This window comes from Crinia signifera, chromosome 5, assembly GCF_055691185.1.
Source record: "Crinia signifera chromosome 5, ASM5569118v1, whole genome shotgun sequence".
Lineage (NCBI taxonomy): Eukaryota > Metazoa > Chordata > Amphibia > Anura > Myobatrachidae > Crinia > Crinia signifera.
In genome coordinates, this window is record NC_139221.1 from 243499945 (window position 1) to 243524830 (window position 24886).

General features: G+C 39.0%; 3 long non-coding RNA genes across 5 annotated transcripts; all 3 read left to right on the forward strand.

The window, feature by feature from the left end:
- Positions 1–5185: 5185 nt before the first annotated feature.
- Positions 5186–6399, forward strand: LOC146079667 (uncharacterized). The gene is made up of 6 exons (XR_014474683.1): positions 5186–5235; positions 5310–5448; positions 5527–5608; positions 5688–5795; positions 5900–5991; positions 6278–6399. It is a non-coding gene; the product is annotated as an uncharacterized LOC146079667 (long non-coding RNA).
- A 5725-nt stretch (positions 6400–12124) lies between these two features.
- LOC146079669 (uncharacterized) lies at positions 12125–13338 on the forward strand. 3 transcript variants are annotated; one of them, XR_014474686.1, is made up of 4 exons: positions 12125–12174; positions 12249–12387; positions 12839–12930; positions 13217–13338. It is a non-coding gene; the product is annotated as an uncharacterized LOC146079669 (long non-coding RNA). The 3 variants fall into 3 exon arrangements; XR_014474685.1 differs by having other exon boundaries at positions 12839–13308; XR_014474684.1 differs by lacking the exons at positions 12839–12930; positions 13217–13338 and adding an exon at positions 12466–12543.
- Positions 13339–19063: 5725 nt separating this feature from the next.
- LOC146079670 (uncharacterized) lies at positions 19064–20277 on the forward strand. The gene is made up of 6 exons (XR_014474687.1): positions 19064–19113; positions 19188–19326; positions 19405–19486; positions 19566–19673; positions 19778–19869; positions 20156–20277. It is a non-coding gene; the product is annotated as an uncharacterized LOC146079670 (long non-coding RNA).
- The last annotated feature ends 4609 nt before the right edge of the window (positions 20278–24886 follow it).

Here is a 24886-nt window from a genome sequence, read left to right on the forward strand (position 1 = left end):
CTTTCCGGTTTGGAGGAAGAAATTTTGAAAATCGACAAAGCGGTCGAAAAATTCTCCAATAGTGAAGAATTCCAACGGGACACGGCAGATTTACACAATAAACTAGAGAGACTTGAAGAAGAAATCCTCACAAGGAAACAAAAAAAGTTTTTACGTGACAAAAATGACTATCAAACAGGACAGATCCATAATTGGTCTAATGACAACAAGAGAAGAAATGATCAAACCACCCCTAGAGTATATAATCCTGAACGAAATCATATAACCAATAGACGTTTCCCAAGATGGCAAAATGAGGAGCGGTGGCAGAAACCTGTCTATAGAGATGAGAATAAATATGAAACTAATTATAGAAGACCTAGAAGAGACTTGTCAGGTCCCAGGAGAAATGATTATAGAACACCTCTACACTTCAATGAACCACATCATCGTAACAAATGGGTTGAACAGAGGGGCAGAGCCCCACAACACCGGGATCATTACGAAACAAGGCCCTATAGACAAAGATCTGTAACACCTGAGAGGTATTCCCCGGTTCGTTTTTTAGGCAGAAAGAAAAGCCTAACGTTTTTGGAGAAGGAAGAAACCCTGCGGGACATGCTAGATTCACCGAAAGGCACCAAAAGGACCCTGAATGGGGAAGAAGAAGAGGTTGTCGAGGGGGCAGAAAGAAGCCCAAAGAAGAGAAAGTCATTCTTCCAGAACAAAAGACTGGAATCATCAACAATGCGGACAGGGAGTTATGCGCAGCTCAGATAGCCGTTCTTGACAAAGGATTAAAATTTGCCCCTGATGGCCATGTTGACAAATTTGACTTATTCATAGACCTTAACAAATTCGTGAGAAATCTAACGTTACAACGCCACTTCCTGAAAAACCCCCTCATGCCCAATGAAGATAAAGTCATGTCTAGGGTAAAGAACCCGTCCAAATACTATCCGGTATTAAAGGCAGCCACATAGACATATTCTACAATTTAGTGTGCGATGACTTCAAGAAGATTAAAATTTGGGATCAGGGGAACAATAACCTTTCCTCTCAAGAAAAAGCAGCTGTCAAACAACTTAAGAAGGATGAGAGCATAGTCATAAGGAATGCTGATAAAGGGGGAGCAGTGGTTATACAATCAACCGACAACTATCTAAAAGAGGCCAAAAAATTGTTGTATGATGAAATTACTTATATTGAATTACCTGAAAACCCCACCGTGAAATATCAAGAAGAATTGTACGAACTTCTGCTTGAAGCTAAAAAGAAATCACACATTAACAAAGAAGAATTTGACTACCTTTTCGTGAAGCACCCCAGGATACCCACGTTCTACCACATCCCTAAAGTCCACAAGGACAAAAAATCACCACCAGGGAGACCGATTGTGGCGGGGATACAATCGCTGAGTTCCAATCTATCCCACTTTGTCGACACTTTATTACAACCTTATGTGCTAAAGAATGCTTCACATTTGAAGGATTCCACAACTCTGTTAAATAAATTACAGCAGTTCAAATGGGAAGAGGAGTACTGTTGGTTAACAGTGGATGTACAAGCTCTCTATTCCTCAATCCCACACGAAAAAGGAATTGAAGCGGTCAAATATATACTATCAAAATCCTCTGATCATTCACCCGAAGAAACACAGTTTATCCTCAGCAGTATCGAATACATCCTCAAGCGTAATTATTTCGAATTCAATAATACCTTTTACCTCCAAGTAAACGGTACTGCTATGGGGACTAAGTTTGCCCCATCATACGCCAATTTGTTAATGGGCATGTGGGAAGAGAAACATATATACCAATCGTCACATAAAACCCACATACTGTTTTATCAACGATACATTGACGATTTGATCTTCATTTGGAAGGGTGATCCAGCCAGTATCGAAGTATTTATGCTTGAGCTTCAGGTTAATGATTTTAATTTGAAGTTTACACACAAATGGGACCAAAGAACCATAGATTACCTGGACCTGGAACTCATGGGAAATCCAGGGACATTGGTCTCCACTAGGACTCACTTCAAAGATGTGGACTGTAATAGCTTTATCCCCTTTGACAGTTGCCATCATCCGAACTGGAAGAACAGCGTCCCTTACGCCCAGTTCGTTAGATTGAGACGGAACTGTAGCCATGTTGAAGACTACTTATCCCAATCTGCAGTGATGTCCAAACGCTTCATTGAAAAGGGATACCATCCTCAGAAGATTGATGAGGCCAGAACCAAAGCTTTAACTAAAAAAAGAGAAGATATTCTCCTCCCCTCAAAACCGGCCAAACCCAAAGAAACCACAGCCAGACGATCATTCATCACTAAATACAATAAGGAAAATCATCAAATTAAGAGGATTTTAACCAAACATTGGGACATCCTACTTAAGGACAATGTACTGGGCCCACATTTACCCCAAAAACCAGACTTGATCTTCCGACGAGCCACCAACCTGAAAAGCATGGTAGCGCCCAGTCGACTCAAATCTGGTTCTGTCAAAAATACTAATAGCAACACAACTGGGTTTCTCACAAAGAGAACCATATGTACCCCATGTCAAAAATGCATTTGCTGCAAGCATATGGAGAAAAAAACATTTAATTGCAAGATTGACAAAAAACAATACACACTAAATCAGCCAGCCACCTGTAATTCAACCTACGTAATCTACAGGATAACGTGTAACTGTGGATTTGCCTATATCGGCAAGACTAAAAGACAGATTAAAATTAGAGTGCAAGAACATATGCGGAACATTAAACACAAATTGGTTATACACAGTGTTCCCAGGCACTACAAAGACAAACATGATTCACAGGTGAACAACACTAATTTCACGTTCACCATTCTTGAAGTCATCAGTCAGGATCCTAGAGGTGGGGATAGAGACCTCAGGTTGGCAAAACGTGAGACCTTCTGGATTTACACCCTGAATACGCTCCACCCCAACGGTCTCAATGAGAACGTTGACATTGTATCATTTTTGGGTTAAATATTACCCACACCCTAGCTAAACCTTACCAGCCATTTAATTATTCTTCTAACAAAAACATTTTTCTCCTTTATCACCTTTTTTCTGAATTTTATACACGGGTGTAATTATCACGGTGCATAATGCTCGTATACCATCCTCTTTATTATATTGTTCACTCTAAAAGAATTGTAAAAAATGGGTTTAATATATGATGTAAGGTAAACATAACACCACAACCCTCTCATCAATTTACATTTCTCAATTGCACCTAGTAATAGTGCAATGAGTCTGGCACACACACAGTGGCACCAAATTTGTTGGATCATTATACCCCTAGGTATAGATGGACAATGTTCCATTAAAATCCACACTTAGTTAAACTACTTGCTATCAGCACGCTATAGACCATCACTAATGTTAGTATTATATTGTTAACTATTAGTTCACTGTATAGGCACCATTCCCTATAGACACATCACTTAAGGGTCTTAAGTGAGCCCATTAACAAATATTATAAAAACCCACATCCTTAGAATTTCACACACTAAGGTATTGATAGAATATATGCCTTAATCTTCCTCCCACTCACTTATATCATCCTTAGTGATGGGTAAAATAGTAATACATAATTACCCCCCACTCCTATCACCCCATATATCAATATGTGTCCCCTAATATATGGCAAATAATATTTAGGATTGCGCTGCCCCTTTAACAAAAGGTACCTTGGGTAGCGATTAGATGAGTGAGGGTTAATTCCCTAACACACTCCCCAGGGTGTAAAACTAATAGATCACAGCCCGATTATTGTCTTATTATACATTTTACATTTACAGTGGTGACATATCCATTAGCAGAGCGTCAAAATCACTCACAAAGAAATAGTTTCATTTGCATTTAATATTTATCCTTTTATAACTTAAGTTTTAATACATCGAGTTGACATCCATTAATTATTCAGACAGCGCGACCCGCAGGTAGAACTCATTCCCCTCAGGAAACACGCTGTCACTATCTTTAGTCCAGCCTCCTCAAGTCTGCTTTGACACGCATATGGAACGCATGAAAACTAGGAAGCGCGCCCACATAAACGTCACCAGTGAACATACCGACACTGACAACGCTGACCACGCTCTCAGCCCCCTCCCAGCACGTCGGGCTGACACGCTAGTGGAGCGCACAGGAGCATATGAACAAAGGAATGCGCTTACATCAGTGCCTAAGCGCGTTCCCGGAAGTAAACTGAGTGACACGCAGGTGGAACGCACGCGGTCCTATTAGGCTCAGTATAACACCACAACTTCAGCGCTCCTAATTCTTAAAGCCCACATTCACTGTCACCAGTCACTATTAGCAATATATATGCTAATAGATCACACAGGTCCTAGAAATAGGGTCTTATTCATACAGTGCATTAATTCTGACGCACGAAAATGAGGTCATCGCCCCCAGGCTTATAAGGCAGCCAGTTTAAACAGCTGGTATTATTGGCAGACAGATTCACTTCTCATTCGGACCAGGTAAGAGGAGGTGGTGTGTTGTTTAACCATTGTTACTATGTCATTAGAATGCTGTTAACTATGTACATTAAACCCATTTTAGCCATCACCATTCTTGTCATATAAATACTATAAACTGTTATTCATTCAGAGCAACATTGTTTGTTTGAGCCATCACCATGCTTGTCTTAGAAATGTTGCAAATTGTTATGTATTCAGAGCAACACTGTTTAGGCACTGTTGCTACATCAGGAATGTGGTTTTATCCCATTCAGAACCTTATCACAACTGCAAACTGTTAAGGCTAAATTATTTATAAATTATTTATACATATGTTTGTTAAGTAAGCACTGTCTATTGGGATAGCCATTTAAAGGAATACCGGCATATATCCTCTGAAGGAATTATGCATTTTATTTATCTTGTTGCACAAGCCCATTAAAGGGCAAGTTTCTCTATTAAGGTTAAATTGTTTACAGCCTTTTCTGTTAAGTAATCACTGCCCATAGAGACAGCCACACAAAGGACTAATAGCATATATACCCGGTAAGAATTCCACATTTACATAAGCACATTAAATGTTTATCTCTTTACCAGCCCTAAGTATGGGCAATTAACCTGTTGATTTTGTAATTATACTATAAATGTAGTATTTCCCTTTGAGTAATAAGACGCCGCATCGCACCACATACTATACCTAATTTGATACTATTTAAATCATTTACAGAAACGGAATCTTCTGTTCTGCCTTCTACGTTTCAAAGGGATCATTTGGTATGTAAATATTCTAACCCATGTTAGGTGTTATGAACACTGGTTGCCATATACTCAAACGCCCATTATTACAGATATTGTGGACCCCTATCATTGGACCGGGTCCTACACAGAATTTTTCCTCATTAATCTTAAAACTGAGCAAAATCCCAAGACCTTCAAAGATTGGGAATACACCGGGGCGACTTTTACCCTACAAAAGTGACAATTCGGGTATGTTAACCACTATATGCCTTTCAGTATAAATTAGCATTAAAACACTGCTTATATTAATTTTTCTATAATTATTAGTTAATCATTCCTGTGAAGAAAAGACTACCACAGCCTTCACACAAGATATTAGACGCCTGTATATATATTGAATTTTCCTTAGGTACGGTAACCCTTTTGAATTACCTCCACGTAAATGTATAAATGAAAACTGTATCTATAAAAAGGACCTTTCCCTTCAGGAATCTACCCCATTGAGGGAGGTCACCATCTGAAATTTACCTTATTGAGGGAGGTCACCATAATCCTAGGAATTTTTGGAGCATTACAAGTCGTTAAAATCATTACCGGTATGCTATGGATTACTATTTTTTGATGTGTCCTGTAGCCTTCAAACTATTTCACTTCCTGAACATCATACATATTCATTATCAAACGCATGGTTCTCCCACAGATTTTCTGAGTCTGCCCTACTGAAGAACATCTTTATTGTCTACACTAATCTGAGGAAACACATGCTAGCACAAGCATTTTAATATCATAATGGTATGTTCAATACCCTTCAATTTACCCTCGATCTTATTTTCTATCAAGCCCTCTGTTTACGCTAATATGCACTTCATTCTGTCTATTTTTTCTGTGCTCGTTCTCCTAAACTACTTATATAGTTTTAAGGACCAAGAGGTCCGCATTTTCTTAACCATTTTAACAAAGATTTATTTTATAATGTATTAAATGCTTATATAATTTTTGTACTTGTATCATATTTTGTATATGTATTGGAAATATCAGTATGTAATATACCATCATTGTTATGTTTTACCACCTGCAGTACTAAACCCCTGATGAAGTCTTTTTCAAGACGAAACGCGTCGGGTTGCTTGTATTTCCGAAAAGGATATCATTTCCAGATGTGAAAATTATCTAATAAAAAGCACACTGGTTTTTTAAAAATATTTGTACTGTTTTGTATTTTAACAATCTATTGGTGGTTAAAAAGCGCTCTCTATACCTCCTTTCTTTTCATTTCTAAACACCGCCTCCCACTAACAGGGGGGGCTATAGAGTAGCTGCTCACAACTTAAGGGCGCACGTGGGGTCATTCTTTTGTTGTCTACCTTTATCTGTTAGGACCCTTAGGTAGCTGCCCATCCACTAAGATGCCACTCATAAGTGACAGATCAAAAAGGTCAGCCAAAATTAAAAATATGTTTACAGAGGACGAGCACATTTATTCTATGGATGAAGAGGACTATTACAGTTTACTTAATTCAGCCGAGTCTGTGGCTACTAAAGAATTAAAAACCTGGTACGACATAGTTACCCTCGAGAAATACCTAGAGGTTAAACGCGTCCCCAGGGGATTAAGACTCACCAAAACCCCAAATATCGGTAATAACGAGGCGACATTCATCAAAAACTGGAACGATATCTTGGAAGAATGCTCCAGGAATCTGATAAGTCTCATTATCAATGTAAGAAAGAAAGAACTTTCCGGTTTGGAGGAAGAAATTTTGAAAATCGACAAAGCGGTCGAAAAATTCTCCAATAGTGAAGAATTCCAACGGGACACGGCAGATTTACACAATAAACTAGAGAGACTTGAAGAAGAAATCCTCACAAGGAAACAAAAAAAGTTTTTACGTGACAAAAATGACTATCAAACAGGACAGATCCATAATTGGTCTAATGACAACAAGAGAAGAAATGATCAAACCACCCCTAGAGTATATAATCCTGAACGAAATCATATAACCAATAGACGTTTCCCAAGATGGCAAAATGAGGAGCGGTGGCAGAAACCTGTCTATAGAGATGAGAATAAATATGAAACTAATTATAGAAGACCTAGAAGAGACTTGTCAGGTCCCAGGAGAAATGATTATAGAACACCTCTACACTTCAATGAACCACATCATCGTAACAAATGGGTTGAACAGAGGGGCAGAGCCCCACAACACCGGGATCATTACGAAACAAGGCCCTATAGACAAAGATCTGTAACACCTGAGAGGTATTCCCCGGTTCGTTTTTTAGGCAGAAAGAAAAGCCTAACGTTTTTGGAGAAGGAAGAAACCCTGCGGGACATGCTAGATTCACCGAAAGGCACCAAAAGGACCCTGAATGGGGAAGAAGAAGAGGTTGTCGAGGGGGCAGAAAGAAGCCCAAAGAAGAGAAAGTCATTCTTCCAGAACAAAAGACTGGAATCATCAACAATGCGGACAGGGAGTTATGCGCAGCTCAGATAGCCGTTCTTGACAAAGGATTAAAATTTGCCCCTGATGGCCATGTTGACAAATTTGACTTATTCATAGACCTTAACAAATTCGTGAGAAATCTAACGTTACAACGCCACTTCCTGAAAAACCCCCTCATGCCCAATGAAGATAAAGTCATGTCTAGGGTAAAGAACCCGTCCAAATACTATCCGGTGGAGTCTAAAGGCAGCCACATAGACATATTCTACAATTTAGTGTGCGATGACTTCAAGAAGATTAAAATTTGGGATCAGGGGAACAATAACCTTTCCTCTCAAGAAAAAGCAGCTGTCAAACAACTTAAGAAGGATGAGAGCATAGTCATAAGGAATGCTGATAAAGGGGGAGCAGTGGTTATACAATCAACCGACAACTATCTAAAAGAGGCCAAAAAATTGTTGTATGATGAAATTACTTATATTGAATTACCTGAAAACCCCACCGTGAAATATCAAGAAGAATTGTACGAACTTCTGCTTGAAGCTAAAAAGAAATCACACATTAACAAAGAAGAATTTGACTACCTTTTCGTGAAGCACCCCAGGATACCCACGTTCTACCACATCCCTAAAGTCCACAAGGACAAAAAATCACCACCAGGGAGACCGATTGTGGCGGGGATACAATCGCTGAGTTCCAATCTATCCCACTTTGTCGACACTTTATTACAACCTTATGTGCTAAAGAATGCTTCACATTTGAAGGATTCCACAACTCTGTTAAATAAATTACAGCAGTTCAAATGGGAAGAGGAGTACTGTTGGTTAACAGTGGATGTACAAGCTCTCTATTCCTCAATCCCACACGAAAAAGGAATTGAAGCGGTCAAATATATACTATCAAAATCCTCTGATCATTCACCCGAAGAAACACAGTTTATCCTCAGCAGTATCGAATACATCCTCAAGCGTAATTATTTCGAATTCAATAATACCTTTTACCTCCAAGTAAACGGTACTGCTATGGGGACTAAGTTTGCCCCATCATACGCCAATTTGTTAATGGGCATGTGGGAAGAGAAACATATATACCAATCGTCACATAAAACCCACATACTGTTTTATCAACGATACATTGACGATTTGATCTTCATTTGGAAGGGTGATCCAGCCAGTATCGAAGTATTTATGCTTGAGCTTCAGGTTAATGATTTTAATTTGAAGTTTACACACAAATGGGACCAAAGAACCATAGATTACCTGGACCTGGAACTCATGGGAAATCCAGGGACATTGGTCTCCACTAGGACTCACTTCAAAGATGTGGACTGTAATAGCTTTATCCCCTTTGACAGTTGCCATCATCCGAACTGGAAGAACAGCGTCCCTTACGCCCAGTTCGTTAGATTGAGACGGAACTGTAGCCATGTTGAAGACTACTTATCCCAATCTGCAGTGATGTCCAAACGCTTCATTGAAAAGGGATACCATCCTCAGAAGATTGATGAGGCCAGAACCAAAGCTTTAACTAAAAAAAGAGAAGATATTCTCCTCCCCTCAAAACCGGCCAAACCCAAAGAAACCACAGCCAGACGATCATTCATCACTAAATACAATAAGGAAAATCATCAAATTAAGAGGATTTTAACCAAACATTGGGACATCCTACTTAAGGACAATGTACTGGGCCCACATTTACCCCAAAAACCAGACTTGATCTTCCGACGAGCCACCAACCTGAAAAGCATGGTAGCGCCCAGTCGACTCAAATCTGGTTCTGTCAAAAATACTAATAGCAACACAACTGGGTTTCTCACAAAGAGAACCATATGTACCCCATGTCAAAAATGCATTTGCTGCAAGCATATGGAGAAAAAAACATTTAATTGCAAGATTGACAAAAAACAATACACACTAAATCAGCCAGCCACCTGTAATTCAACCTACGTAATCTACAGGATAACGTGTAACTGTGGATTTGCCTATATCGGCAAGACTAAAAGACAGATTAAAATTAGAGTGCAAGAACATATGCGGAACATTAAACACAAATTGGTTATACACAGTGTTCCCAGGCACTACAAAGACAAACATGATTCACAGGTGAACAACACTAATTTCACGTTCACCATTCTTGAAGTCATCAGTCAGGATCCTAGAGGTGGGGATAGAGACCTCAGGTTGGCAAAACGTGAGACCTTCTGGATTTACACCCTGAATACGCTCCACCCCAACGGTCTCAATGAGAACGTTGACATTGTATCATTTTTGGGTTAAATATTACCCACACCCTAGCTAAACCTTACCAGCCATTTAATTATTCTTCTAACAAAAACATTTTTCTCCTTTATCACCTTTTTTCTGAATTTTATACACGGGTGTAATTATCACGGTGCATAATGCTCGTATACCATCCTCTTTATTATATTGTTCACTCTAAAAGAATTGTAAAAAATGGGTTTAATATATGATGTAAGGTAAACATAACACCACAACCCTCTCATCAATTTACATTTCTCAATTGCACCTAGTAATAGTGCAATGAGTCTGGCACACACACAGTGGCACCAAATTTGTTGGATCATTATACCCCTAGGTATAGATGGACAATGTTCCATTAAAATCCACACTTAGTTAAACTACTTGCTATCAGCACGCTATAGACCATCACTAATGTTAGTATTATATTGTTAACTATTAGTTCACTGTATAGGCACCATTCCCTATAGACACATCACTTAAGGGTCTTAAGTGAGCCCATTAACAAATATTATAAAAACCCACATCCTTAGAATTTCACACACTAAGGTATTGATAGAATATATGCCTTAATCTTCCTCCCACTCACTTATATCATCCTTAGTGATGGGTAAAATAGTAATACATAATTACCCCCCACTCCTATCACCCCATATATCAATATGTGTCCCCTAATATATGGCAAATAATATTTAGGATTGCGCTGCCCCTTTAACAAAAGGTACCTTGGGTAGCGATTAGATGAGTGAGGGTTAATTCCCTAACACACTCCCCAGGGTGTAAAACTAATAGATCACAGCCCGATTATTGTCTTATTATACATTTTACATTTACAGTGGTGACATATCCATTAGCAGAGCGTCAAAATCACTCACAAAGAAATAGTTTCATTTGCATTTAATATTTATCCTTTTATAACTTAAGTTTTAATACATCGAGTTGACATCCATTAATTATTCAGACAGCGCGACCCGCAGGTAGAACTCATTCCCCTCAGGAAACACGCTGTCACTATCTTTAGTCCAGCCTCCTCAAGTCTGCTTTGACACGCATATGGAACGCATGAAAACTAGGAAGCGCGCCCACATAAACGTCACCAGTGAACATACCGACACTGACAACGCTGACCACGCTCTCAGCCCCCTCCCAGCACGTCGGGCTGACACGCTAGTGGAGCGCACAGGAGCATATGAACAAAGGAATGCGCTTACATCAGTGCCTAAGCGCGTTCCCGGAAGTAAACTGAGTGACACGCAGGTGGAACGCACGCGGTCCTATTAGGCTCAGTATAACACCACAACTTCAGCGCTCCTAATTCTTAAAGCCCACATTCACTGTCACCAGTCACTATTAGCAATATATATGCTAATAGATCACACAGGTCCTAGAAATAGGGTCTTATTCATACAGTGCATTAATTCTGACGCACGAAAATGAGGTCATCGCCCCCAGGCTTATAAGGCAGCCAGTTTAAACAGCTGGTATTATTGGCAGACAGATTCACTTCTCATTCGGACCAGGTAAGAGGAGGTGGTGTGTTGTTTAACCATTGTTACTATGTCATTAGAATGCTGTTAACTATGTACATTAAACCCATTTTAGCCATCACCATTCTTGTCATATAAATACTATAAACTGTTATTCATTCAGAGCAACATTGTTTGTTTGAGCCATCACCATGCTTGTCTTAGAAATGTTGCAAATTGTTATGTATTCAGAGCAACACTGTTTAGGCACTGTTGCTACATCAGGAATGTGGTTTTATCCCATTCAGAACCTTATCACAACTGCAAACTGTTAAGGCTAAATTATTTATAAATTATTTATACATATGTTTGTTAAGTAAGCACTGTCTATTGGGATAGCCATTTAAAGGAATACCGGCATATATCCTCTGAAGGAATTATGCATTTTATTTATCTTGTTGCACAAGCCCATTAAAGGGCAAGTTTCTCTATTAAGGTTAAATTGTTTACAGCCTTTTCTGTTAAGTAATCACTGCCCATAGAGACAGCCACACAAAGGACTAATAGCATATATACCCGGTAAGAATTCCACATTTACATAAGCACATTAAATGTTTATCTCTTTACCAGCCCTAAGTATGGGCAATTAACCTGTTGATTTTGTAATTATACTATAAATGTAGTATTTCCCTTTGAGTAATAAGACGCCGCATCGCACCACATACTATACCTAATTTGATACTATTTAAATCATTTACAGAAACGGAATCTTCTGTTCTGCCTTCTACGTTTCAAAGGGATCATTTGGTATGTAAATATTCTAACCCATGTTAGGTGTTATGAACACTGGTTGCCATATACTCAAACGCCCATTATTACAGATATTGTGGACCCCTATCATTGGACCGGGTCCTACACAGAATTTTTCCTCATTAATCTTAAAACTGAGCAAAATCCCAAGACCTTCAAAGATTGGGAATACACCGGGGCGACTTTTACCCTACAAAAGTGACAATTCGGGTATGTTAACCACTATATGCCTTTCAGTATAAATTAGCATTAAAACACTGCTTATATTAATTTTTCTATAATTATTAGTTAATCATTCCTGTGAAGAAAAGACTACCACAGCCTTCACACAAGATATTAGACGCCTGTATATATATTGAATTTTCCTTAGGTACGGTAACCCTTTTGAATTACCTCCACGTAAATGTATAAATGAAAACTGTATCTATAAAAAGGACCTTTCCCTTCAGGAATCTACCCCATTGAGGGAGGTCACCATCTGAAATGTACCTTATTGAGGGAGGTCACCATAATCCTAGGAATTTTTGGAGCATTACAAGTCGTTAAAATCATTACCGGTATGCTATGGATTACTATTTTTTGATGTGTCCTGTAGCCTTCAAACTATTTCACTTCCTGAACATCATACATATTCATTATCAAACGCATGGTTCTCCCACAGATTTTCTGAGTCTGCCCTACTGAAGAACATCTTTATTGTCTACACTAATCTGAGGAAACACATGCTAGCACAAGCATTTTAATATCATAATGGTATGTTCAATACCCTTCAATTTACCCTCGATCTTATTTTCTATCAAGCCCTCTGTTTACGCTAATATGCACTTCATTCTGTCTATTTTTTCTGTGCTCGTTCTCCTAAACTACTTATATAGTTTTAAGGACCAAGAGGTCCGCATTTTCTTAACCATTTTAACAAAGATTTATTTTATAATGTATTAAATGCTTATATAATTTTTGTACTTGTATCATATTTTGTATATGTATTGGAAATATCAGTATGTAATATACCATCATTGTTATGTTTTACCACCTGCAGTACTAAACCCCTGATGAAGTCTTTTTCAAGACGAAACGCGTCGGGTTGCTTGTATTTCCGAAAAGGATATCATTTCCAGATGTGAAAATTATCTAATAAAAAGCACACTGGTTTTTTAAAAATATTTGTACTGTTTTGTATTTTAACAATCTATTGGTGGTTAAAAAGCGCTCTCTATACCTCCTTTCTTTTCATTTCTAAACACCGCCTCCCACTAACAGGGGGGGCTATAGAGTAGCTGCTCACAACTTAAGGGCGCACGTGGGGTCATTCTTTTGTTGTCTACCTTTATCTGTTAGGACCCTTAGGTAGCTGCCCATCCACTAAGATGCCACTCATAAGTGACAGATCAAAAAGGTCAGCCAAAATTAAAAATATGTTTACAGAGGACGAGCACATTTATTCTATGGATGAAGAGGACTATTACAGTTTACTTAATTCAGCCGAGTCTGTGGCTACTAAAGAATTAAAAACCTGGTACGACATAGTTACCCTCGAGAAATACCTAGAGGTTAAACGCGTCCCCAGGGGATTAAGACTCACCAAAACCCCAAATATCGGTAATAACGAGGCGACATTCATCAAAAACTGGAACGATATCTTGGAAGAATGCTCCAGGAATCTGATAAGTCTCATTATCAATGTAAGAAAGAAAGAACTTTCCGGTTTGGAGGAAGAAATTTTGAAAATCGACAAAGCGGTCGAAAAATTCTCCAATAGTGAAGAATTCCAACGGGACACGGCAGATTTACACAATAAACTAGAGAGACTTGAAGAAGAAATCCTCACAAGGAAACAAAAAAAGTTTTTACGTGACAAAAATGACTATCAAACAGGACAGATCCATAATTGGTCTAATGACAACAAGAGAAGAAATGATCAAACCACCCCTAGAGTATATAATCCTGAACGAAATCATATAACCAATAGACGTTTCCCAAGATGGCAAAATGAGGAGCGGTGGCAGAAACCTGTCTATAGAGATGAGAATAAATATGAAACTAATTATAGAAGACCTAGAAGAGACTTGTCAGGTCCCAGGAGAAATGATTATAGAACACCTCTACACTTCAATGAACCACATCATCGTAACAAATGGGTTGAACAGAGGGGCAGAGCCCCACAACACCGGGATCATTACGAAACAAGGCCCTATAGACAAAGATCTGTAACACCTGAGAGGTATTCCCCGGTTCGTTTTTTAGGCAGAAAGAAAAGCCTAACGTTTTTGGAGAAGGAAGAAACCCTGCGGGACATGCTAGATTCACCGAAAGGCACCAAAAGGACCCTGAATGGGGAAGAAGAAGAGGTTGTCGAGGGGGCAGAAAGAAGCCCAAAGAAGAGAAAGTCATTCTTCCAGAACAAAAGACTGGAATCATCAACAATGCGGACAGGGAGTTATGCGCAGCTCAGATAGCCGTTCTTGACAAAGGATTAAAATTTGCCCCTGATGGCCATGTTGACAAATTTGACTTATTCATAGACCTTAACAAATTCGTGAGAAATCTAACGTTACAACGCCACTTCCTGAAAAACCCCCTCATGCCCAATGAAGATAAAGTCATGTCTAGGGTAAAGAACCCGTCCAAATACTATCCGGTGGAGTCTAAAGGCAGCCACATAGACATATTCTACAATTTAGTGTGCGATGACTTCAAGAAGATTAAAATTTGGGATCAGGGGAACAATAACCTTTCCTCTCAAGAAAAAGCAGCTGTCAAACAACTTAAGAAGGATGAGAGCATAGTCATAAGGAATGCTGATAAAGGGGGAGCAGTGGTTATACAATCAACCGACAACTATCTAAAAGAGGCCAAAAAATTGTTGTATGATGAAATTACTTATATTGAATTACCTGAAAACCCCACCGTGAAATATCAAGAAGAATTGTACGAACTTCTGCTTGAAGCTAAAAAGAAATCACACATTAACAAAGAAGAATTTGACTACCTTTTCGTGAAGCACCCCAGGATACCCACGTTCTACCACATCCCTAAAGTCCACAAGGACAAAAAATCACCACCAGGGAGACCGATTGTGGCGGGGATACAATCGCTGAGTTCCAATCTATCCCACTTTGTCGACACTTTATTACAACCTTATGTGCTAAAGAATGCTTCACATTTGAAGGATTCCACAACTCTGTTAAATAAATTACAGCAGTTCAAATGGGAAGAGGAGTACTGTTGGTTAACAGTGGATGTACAAGCTCTCTATTCCTCAATCCCACACGAAAAAGGAATTGAAGCGGTCAAATATATACTATCAAAATCCTCTGATCATTCACCCGAAGAAACACAGTTTATCCTCAGCAGTATCGAATACATCCTCAAGCGTAATTATTTCGAATTCAATAATACCTTTTACCTCCAAGTAAACGGTACTGCTATGGGGACTAAGTTTGCCCCATCATACGCCAATTTGTTAATGGGCATGTGGGAAGAGAAACATATATACCAATCGTCACATAAAACCCACATACTGTTTTATCAACGATACATTGACGATTTGATCTTCATTTGGAAGGGTGATCCAGCCAGTATCGAAGTATTTATGCTTGAGCTTCAGGTTAATGATTTTAATTTGAAGTTTACACACAAATGGGACCAAAGAACCATAGATTACCTGGACCTGGAACTCATGGGAAATCCAGGGACATTGGTCTCCACTAGGACTCACTTCAAAGATGTGGACTGTAATAGCTTTATCCCCTTTGACAGTTGCCATCATCCGAACTGGAAGAACAGCGTCCCTTACGCCCAGTTCGTTAGATTGAGACGGAACTGTAGCCATGTTGAAGACTACTTATCCCAATCTGCAGTGATGTCCAAACGCTTCATTGAAAAGGGATACCATCCTCAGAAGATTGATGAGGCCAGAACCAAAGCTTTAACTAAAAAAAGAGAAGATATTCTCCTCCCCTCAAAACCGGCCAAACCCAAAGAAACCACAGCCAGACGATCATTCATCACTAAATACAATAAGGAAAATCATCAAATTAAGAGGATTTTAACCAAACATTGGGACATCCTACTTAAGGACAATGTACTGGGCCCACATTTACCCCAAAAACCAGACTTGATCTTCCGACGAGCCACCAACCTGAAAAGCATGGTAGCGCCCAGTCGACTCAAATCTGGTTCTGTCAAAAATACTAATAGCAACACAACTGGGTTTCTCACAAAGAGAACCATATGTACCCCATGTCAAAAATGCATTTGCTGCAAGCATATGGAGAAAAAAACATTTAATTGCAAGATTGACAAAAAACAATACACACTAAATCAGCCAGCCACCTGTAATTCAACCTACGTAATCTACAGGATAACGTGTAACTGTGGATTTGCCTATATCGGCAAGACTAAAAGACAGATTAAAATTAGAGTGCAAGAACATATGCGGAACATTAAACACAAATTGGTTATACACAGTGTTCCCAGGCACTACAAAGACAAACATGATTCACAGGTGAACAACACTAATTTCACGTTCACCATTCTTGAAGTCATCAGTCAGGATCCTAGAGGTGGGGATAGAGACCTCAGGTTGGCAAAACGTGAGACCTTCTGGATTTACACCCTGAATACGCTCCACCCCAACGGTCTCAATGAGAACGTTGACATTGTATCATTTTTGGGTTAAATATTACCCACACCCTAGCTAAACCTTACCAGCCATTTAATTATTCTTCTAACAAAAACATTTTTCTCCTTTATCACCTTTTTTCTGAATTTTATACACGGGTGTAATTATCACGGTGCATAATGCTCGTATACCATCCTCTTTATTATATTGTTCACTCTAAAAGAATTGTAAAAAATGGGTTTAATATATGATGTAAGGTAAACATAACACCACAACCCTCTCATCAATTTACATTTCTCAATTGCACCTAGTAATAGTGCAATGAGTCTGGCACACACACAGTGGCACCAAATTTGTTGGATCATTATACCCCTAGGTATAGATGGACAATGTTCCATTAAAATCCACACTTAGTTAAACTACTTGCTATCAGCACGCTATAGACCATCACTAATGTTAGTATTATATTGTTAACTATTAGTTCACTGTATAGGCACCATTCCCTATAGACACATCACTTAAGGGTCTTAAGTGAGCCCATTAACAAATATTATAAAAACCCACATCCTTAGAATTTCACACACTAAGGTATTGATAGAATATATGCCTTAATCTTCCTCCCACTCACTTATATCATCCTTAGTGATGGGTAAAATAGTAATACATAATTACCCCCCACTCCTATCACCCCATATATCAATATGTGTCCCCTAATATATGGCAAATAATATTTAGGATTGCGCTGCCCCTTTAACAAAAGGTACCTTGGGTAGCGATTAGATGAGTGAGGGTTAATTCCCTAACACACTCCCCAGGGTGTAAAACTAATAGATCACAGCCCGATTATTGTCTTATTATACATTTTACATTTACAGTGGTGACATATCCATTAGCAGAGCGTCAAAATCACTCACAAAGAAATAGTTTCATTTGCATTTAATATTTATCCTTTTATAACTTAAGTTTTAATACATCGAGTTGACATCCATTAATTATTCAGACAGCGCGACCCGCAGGTAGAACTCATTCCCCTCAGGAAACACGCTGTCACTATCTTTAGTCCAGCCTCCTCAAGTCTGCTTTGACACGCATATGGAACGCATGAAAACTAGGAAGCGCGCCCACATAAACGTCACCAGTGAACATACCGACACTGACAACGCTGACCACGCTCTCAGCCCCCTCCCAGCACGTCGGGCTGACACGCTAGTGGAGCGCACAGGAGCATATGAACAAAGGAATGCGCTTACATCAGTGCCTAAGCGCGTTCCCGGAAGTAAACTGAGTGACACGCAGGTGGAACGCACGCGGTCCTATTAGGCTCAGTATAACACCACAACTTCAGCGCTCCTAATTCTTAAAGCCCACATTCACTGTCACCAGTCACTATTAGCAATATATATGCTAATAGATCACACAGGTCCTAGAAATAGGGTCTTATTCATACAGTGCATTAATTCTGACGCACGAAAATGAGGTCATCGCCCCCAGGCTTATAAGGCAGCCAGTTTAAACAGCTGGTATTATTGGCAGACAGATTCACTTCTCATTCGGACCAGGTAAGAGGAGGTGGTGTGTTGTTTAACCATTGTTACTATGTCATTAGAATGCTGTTAACTATGTACATTAAACCCATTTTAGCCATCACCATTCTTGTCATATAAATACTATAAACTGTTATTCATTCAGAGCAACATTGTTTGTTTGAGCCATCACCATGCTTGTCTTAGAAATGTTGCAAATTGTTATGTATTCAGAGCAACACTGTTTAGGCACTGTTGCTACATCAGGAATGTGGTTTTATCCCATTCAGAACCTTATCACAACTGCAAACTGTTAAGGCTAAATTATTTATAAATTATTTATACATATGTTTGTTAAGTAAGCACTGTCTATTGGGATAGCCATTTAAAGGAATACCGGCATATATCCTCTGAAGGAATTATGCATTTTATTTATCTTGTTGCACAAGCCCATTAAAGGGCAAGTTTCTCTATTAAGGTTAAATTGTTTACAGCCTTTTCTGTTAAGTAATCACTGCCCATAGAGACAGCCACACAAAGGACTAATAGCATATATACCCGGTAAGAATTCCACATTTACATAAGCACATTAAATGTTTATCTCTTTACCAGCCCTAAGTATGGGCAATTAACCTGTTGATTTTGTAATTATACTATAAATGTAGTATTTCCCTTTGAGTAATAAGACGCCGCATCGCACCACATACTATACCTAATTTGATACTATTTAAATCATTTACAGAAACGGAATCTTCTGTTCTGCCTTCTACGTTTCAAAGGGATCATTTGGTATGTAAATATTCTAACCCATGTTAGGTGTTATGAACACTGGTTGCCATATACTCAAACGCCCATTATTACAGATATTGTGGACCCCTATCATTGGACCGGGTCCTACACAGAATTTTTCCTCATTAATCTTAAAACTGAGCAAAATCCCAAGACCTTCAAAGATTGGGAATACACCGGGGCGACTTTTACCCTACAAAAGTGACAATTCGGGTATGTTAACCACTATATGCCTTTCAGTATAAATTAGCATTAAAACACTGCTTATATTAATTTTTCTATAATTATTAGTTAATCATTCCTGTGAAGAAAAGACTACCACAGCCTTCACACAAGATATTAGACGCCTGTATATATATTGAATTTTCCTTAGGTACGGTAACCCTTTTGAATTACCTCCACGTAAATGTATAAATGAAAACTGTATCTATAAAAAGGACCTTTCCCTTCAGGAATCTACCCCATTGAGGGAGGTCACCATCTGAAATTTACCTTATTGAGGGAGGTCACCATAATCCTAGGAATTTTTGGAGCATTACAAGTCGTTAAAATCATTACCGGTATGCTATGGATTACTATTTTTTGATGTGTCCTGTAGCCTTCAAACTATTTCACTTCCTGAACATCATACATATTCATTATCAAACGCATGGTTCTCCCACAGATTTTCTGAGTCTGCCCTACTGAAGAACATCTTTATTGTCTACACTAATCTGAGGAAACACATGCTAGCACAAGCATTTTAATATCATAATGGTATGTTCAATACCCTTCAATTTACCCTCGATCTTATTTTCTATCAAGCCCTCTGTTTACGCTAATATGCACTTCATTCTGTCTATTTTTTCTGTGCTCGTTCTCCTAAACTACTTATATAGTTTTAAGGACCAAGAGGTCCGCATTTTCTTAACCATTTTAACAAAGATTTATTTTATAATGTATTAAATGCTTATATAATTTTTGTACTTGTATCATATTTTGTATATGTATTGGAAATATCAGTATGTAATATACCATCATTGTTATGTTTTACCACCTGCAGTACTAAACCCCTGATGAAGTCTTTTTCAAGACGAAACGCGTCGGGTTGCTTGTATTTCCGAAAAGGATATCATTTCCAGATGTGAAAATTATCTAATAAAAAGCACACTGGTTTTTTAAAAATATTTGTACTGTTTTGTATTTTAACAATCTATTGGTGGTTAAAAAGCGCTCTCTATACCTCCTTTCTTTTCATATATATATATATATATATATATATATATATATATATATATGAATATGAAAACAATTACCAAAGAGGTGCCTCTGCCAGGATCAGGATATCAAATGCCAGGATTCTGTTGCCAACCCCAGGTGGAGTATCTATATAGAAAAGGTTAACTGGTCCTCACCTCTATGAGTACAATGATCTTTTACAAACGTGCTGGATGTGGACAGAGGGAACTGTGGAGACAGAGTTTGGAGGTAGGAGCAGTTAGGGACTGGGGGTGGGGGGAGAGTTTGTGGCCTAAAAACTATCACAGCTAAAAGTGAAAGTACATTGCAGAAGCCGTAATTTTGATGGGTTTTAACTAGTCTCACCGTATTTAGAGGGATGTCCAAGTAGCCCTTTATTTCAAGCTTTCTTTACAATCTTTTTAAGGACTTTTCTTCCATTGTTACAAGGCTTGGGCCTACTAGCTTTCCTGGGCCCAAGGCTACAGTACATCAAAACTCTACCTATTATTACAGTATCTGTATCAAATTCAAACTTCTCTTTCAGAGAATCTTTTCCTGCTCATATACTCTAAAAAAAAGGGGTTAAAGTGTGGGGGACAGGGTGGAACTCACTCAGTTCCACCACCTGTAATGGTGAGGTGGAACATTTCAACCTCCACCTTGGACCTGCACAGTAATTCTAACAGAAAAGTACTATAGCTTGCAGGGGGTACCAAGAACCCTACCATTGGCCCTAGCTCTGCCTAATGGGGGAGGGGGTATTTAAGTGGCTGAGGGAAATTAGACCACTGGAATGATCCTGGAGAGGTAGGAGAGCTAATGTTCCTCAGCCACCTAATTACCCTTTCATCCCATCCCCCCATTAGGCAGAGCCATGATACTGTATACTGAATTACACATTTTGAACTATTTTACCCTTTCCTGGGTCTGTGTCACCATTTGCAAGTGCTCTCTTGCCAAACTCTTCTATAAGAAGTTTCAGAAGCTGTTCCAAGAATATTGTGATCATTAGAATGTAAATTAAAATTAAATTAAATCAAGATATAGTTATTTTAAAGTACAGCTGCTTTACTGAACTAATCAGACTCCAAAGACATTATGTGCTTTGCATGTCTTATTGTAAAAGGCATGTTTAGCAATAACAACTAGTCACTGCCTAGACATTAAAGTTAGATGTATTTATTGTTTATTAACAGTTTCTCATATAGAACAGCAAATTCAGTTTCACTTTACAATTGGACACACAGATAAAAGATAAAAGAAAACTGGGTATTATAAAAAAACAGTATTATTGGTAGGAAGGCGTCAGATTTGTCCAGTGCAACCAATGAATGAGAAACACCCCTTAATTCAAAATAAGTTCAACTGATGCTTTGTGGTTAAACTGTCGCTTTCAATGTGGTTTAAAAGAAAGATTATTGTGAACTTAATCAGTTTTGAAAAGGCAACCCATATTTACTGTCGTTTTTTTAGTGTTGACTTTTACAAAAAGCTCTACCATATATCAACACAACTTTGTTACATAATGGCAGAGATATATCAGACCATGATGAGAGATAAAGAGAACTATTCAGACCCGCTTGGTCAGGTCCGACTTTAGCCCCATTTTCGATGGTGGGGGAATGTGCTCATGTACAAACCCCTTGTGCGAAGTGTCACACTCACCGAGGTGTTCACACTGTGAAGGGAGGAAAGCAGGGGTCAGCAGGCGTGGCAGCTGAGAACGCAAGCTCAGGGCAGGCGGCTGACGTCACATGACGTAGGCACCTGCCCCAAACTCTGCAGTGCATGCACATTGCGGCATGGATGGTGCAACTAGCGAGTCAACAAATGAGAAGCACATATGCATATGTACATACACACCATTGATAGGTGGTCACCAGGCTGCAACTAGTCACAGCCCAGCAAATACAGCAGAATCTCTCGATGCAAATGCATATGTGTAAGCATTGCAGGGAAGATGAGTGTGGCTACATCTGTACTAGCCAATTGACTTCTGCCTTGAACTTTGCAGAGTGTGTTTGAAAAATGACATGTAGTAACTGATCACTCACAATTTTCTCTCTCACCAAGCTTTGAAAAATACCCTTCTAAGATTTTAAGGTGTTTTAAACATTTTTTACATGTAGTCTTATAACATTTATTAGTATTTTAATTTTTTATGAGGTGCTCCAATGATCTACTGAGCCGATCCGGATAGTGGGAGAAAAAGGACATGGCAGAGAATACCATTAGTGGGTATTGAAGCAGATGAAGCCTTGTAGGCAGGAATGTGATGTATTGTATTTGTCAAGGCAAAGGTGAAATGTAGGACAGAGGTAAAACTAAGTGGGTGTAAGCAAGATTTTTTGTGAAGAGATCTGAGATGTACTGTTTTAAGTATTTTTGTTTTTGAAGGCTTTGTACAGTAGGTGACGGCTGAAGACATGTACACCAAAAAACTGTTTCTGGTGTTACCATACCCATAGGTGTTCTACTTTCATTGTAATGAGGTAGCATAGCGGTAGAGTGTTGAAGCCTAACTAGTATAATGAAATAGGCATGAGGTCTAACTAGTGAACATCTTTCTTATTCACAAAGAAAAGTTTGTTAACTCAATTTCAAACAACAACAAATTCTGTTCATAGGTAGAAAGCACATAGATAGAACAAACAGAAATGTAAATCCAGAACAAATTGCTCTACAATAGCCTGCAGATTCATCACTGACTTCAGTAGTCTTTCCTTTAAACATTTCCACTTGTAACGCAATTTGTCATCCCCATAACTTTTAAAATATGTAAATTCACTGTTTAGAGATTTGGTCTTCTTTTGTTTTCCTATCCTTCTATACTAAATATGAAAACATATCAAGACTATTTCTTTTTAACAATCTCACATAGCTACCCTTAGCCATTTGTTTCCCAATAGGAGATCATGTAAAAATGTGCCTAATACATATACACAAATTACATTGATGCAACTCTGTCAAATATTTAACAATATCGACATTTTCCTTTACAGTTTTCTAGAACTTTATTTTGTTGTTATTTCTAATGTTAGCAGAGTTTTGGAAACAGTTAATCATAGTTTCTGACATTCTGGGATTCGTCTGCAGGATATAGTGGAGAGGGAAATTCAAGAATTAACTGCAGAGGTAACATCTTGCTATAGTCAGTGGGGCCATGATGGGGTTGTGTATGATTTATTAACAGTCATAATATTGACATGAGAATGTCGACATGGTCATGATATTGATGCTGACATTTTTGCCATTCATCATGTAGACAGTGATGGAATGTCAACATGTTAGAACGTCAACATTATCACTTGTCGCCAAGTAGTGACTTTCCTTCTCATGGCATCTGCAGATACTCCAGTGGAATCCTCTGGGTCCCTGCAGACATCAGTCCATCACTTCTGGTAAGATATTTAATCATCTGTTGCTCCTGTAGTTCTCTGTTAACTCTAAAACCATTACCCTTAACACTAAACCTCCCACTAGTGCCCAATCAACATCTCACCCCCATGCAGCCTAACCCTCCTAACTGCAGCCAAGCCCGAAGGTAAACCATAATTTCATCTGTACACATTCTGAGCATGTTGACTCTATGCTTGTTGAGATTCAACATCATAACTGTTGACATTGGGGATTATTCTGGTTGATTCGCATGGCTGCAAATTAACCGAAATGCGAGTCCACTAAACCCTGCCTTGCGAATGGAAGTACACTGGCCCACTTTTTGGAAGTGTGATTTGCTCACAGGGCCTGCGAATGGATGTTACACAGTAACATCCATTTGCAGCCTTGTGGGATCTGCCCACATCATCGATAGTTAGTGACCATCAAATGATGTCGAAGGCACACGCATATAAGTGTGCTCAGGGCTATTTTTCAGTAGGCTCCAGTAGGAACTGAGGCCCTTATTCAAGTTCACTCTTTCTGACAAAATATTTCTTAGATGGACAAAACCATGTACACTGCAGGTTTGTAAAACCCCACCCAAATCTAATTATCTCTGCACAAGTAACACCTGCCTCACCTGCAGTGCACATGGTTTTGTCCATCTAAGAAATATTTTGTCAGAAAGAGTGAACTAGAATAAGGGCCTCAGTTCCTGCTGGAGCCTGCTGAAAAATAGCCCTGAGTGTGCTAATGGGCCAGCCTGCTGCCCCACGCCCCTCTCTGCCCCCCACCTGATATCTTGGGTGCATGCAGCCGGCGAACATTCTGTTTGCCGCGGCCGCACGCACCTGGGGCATGCACATACGCTGATCATCAGACCCCTTGATAATGAAGGGGTCTGAAAGGATTTATGCACCATTTTGTATGCTGTTCTCCATCTTGTCTCAAATGCCTTATAGTGAGTGGAAAATTACAAGTTTCTATTCTGCTTTGTGACAGTCTGCTGCTGCTCAAGGCTGCGTTGCTCAAGGTTATTTCCTGTAAGATGTATTTCATATGTTTTCTACAAAAACTGTCTGTTCTCCCATGTCCTTGTATGATAATAACATATATCCCCTAGACAGTAACTGGAACTCCTCCCCGCTACACCCCTGTATCATCCAATCAT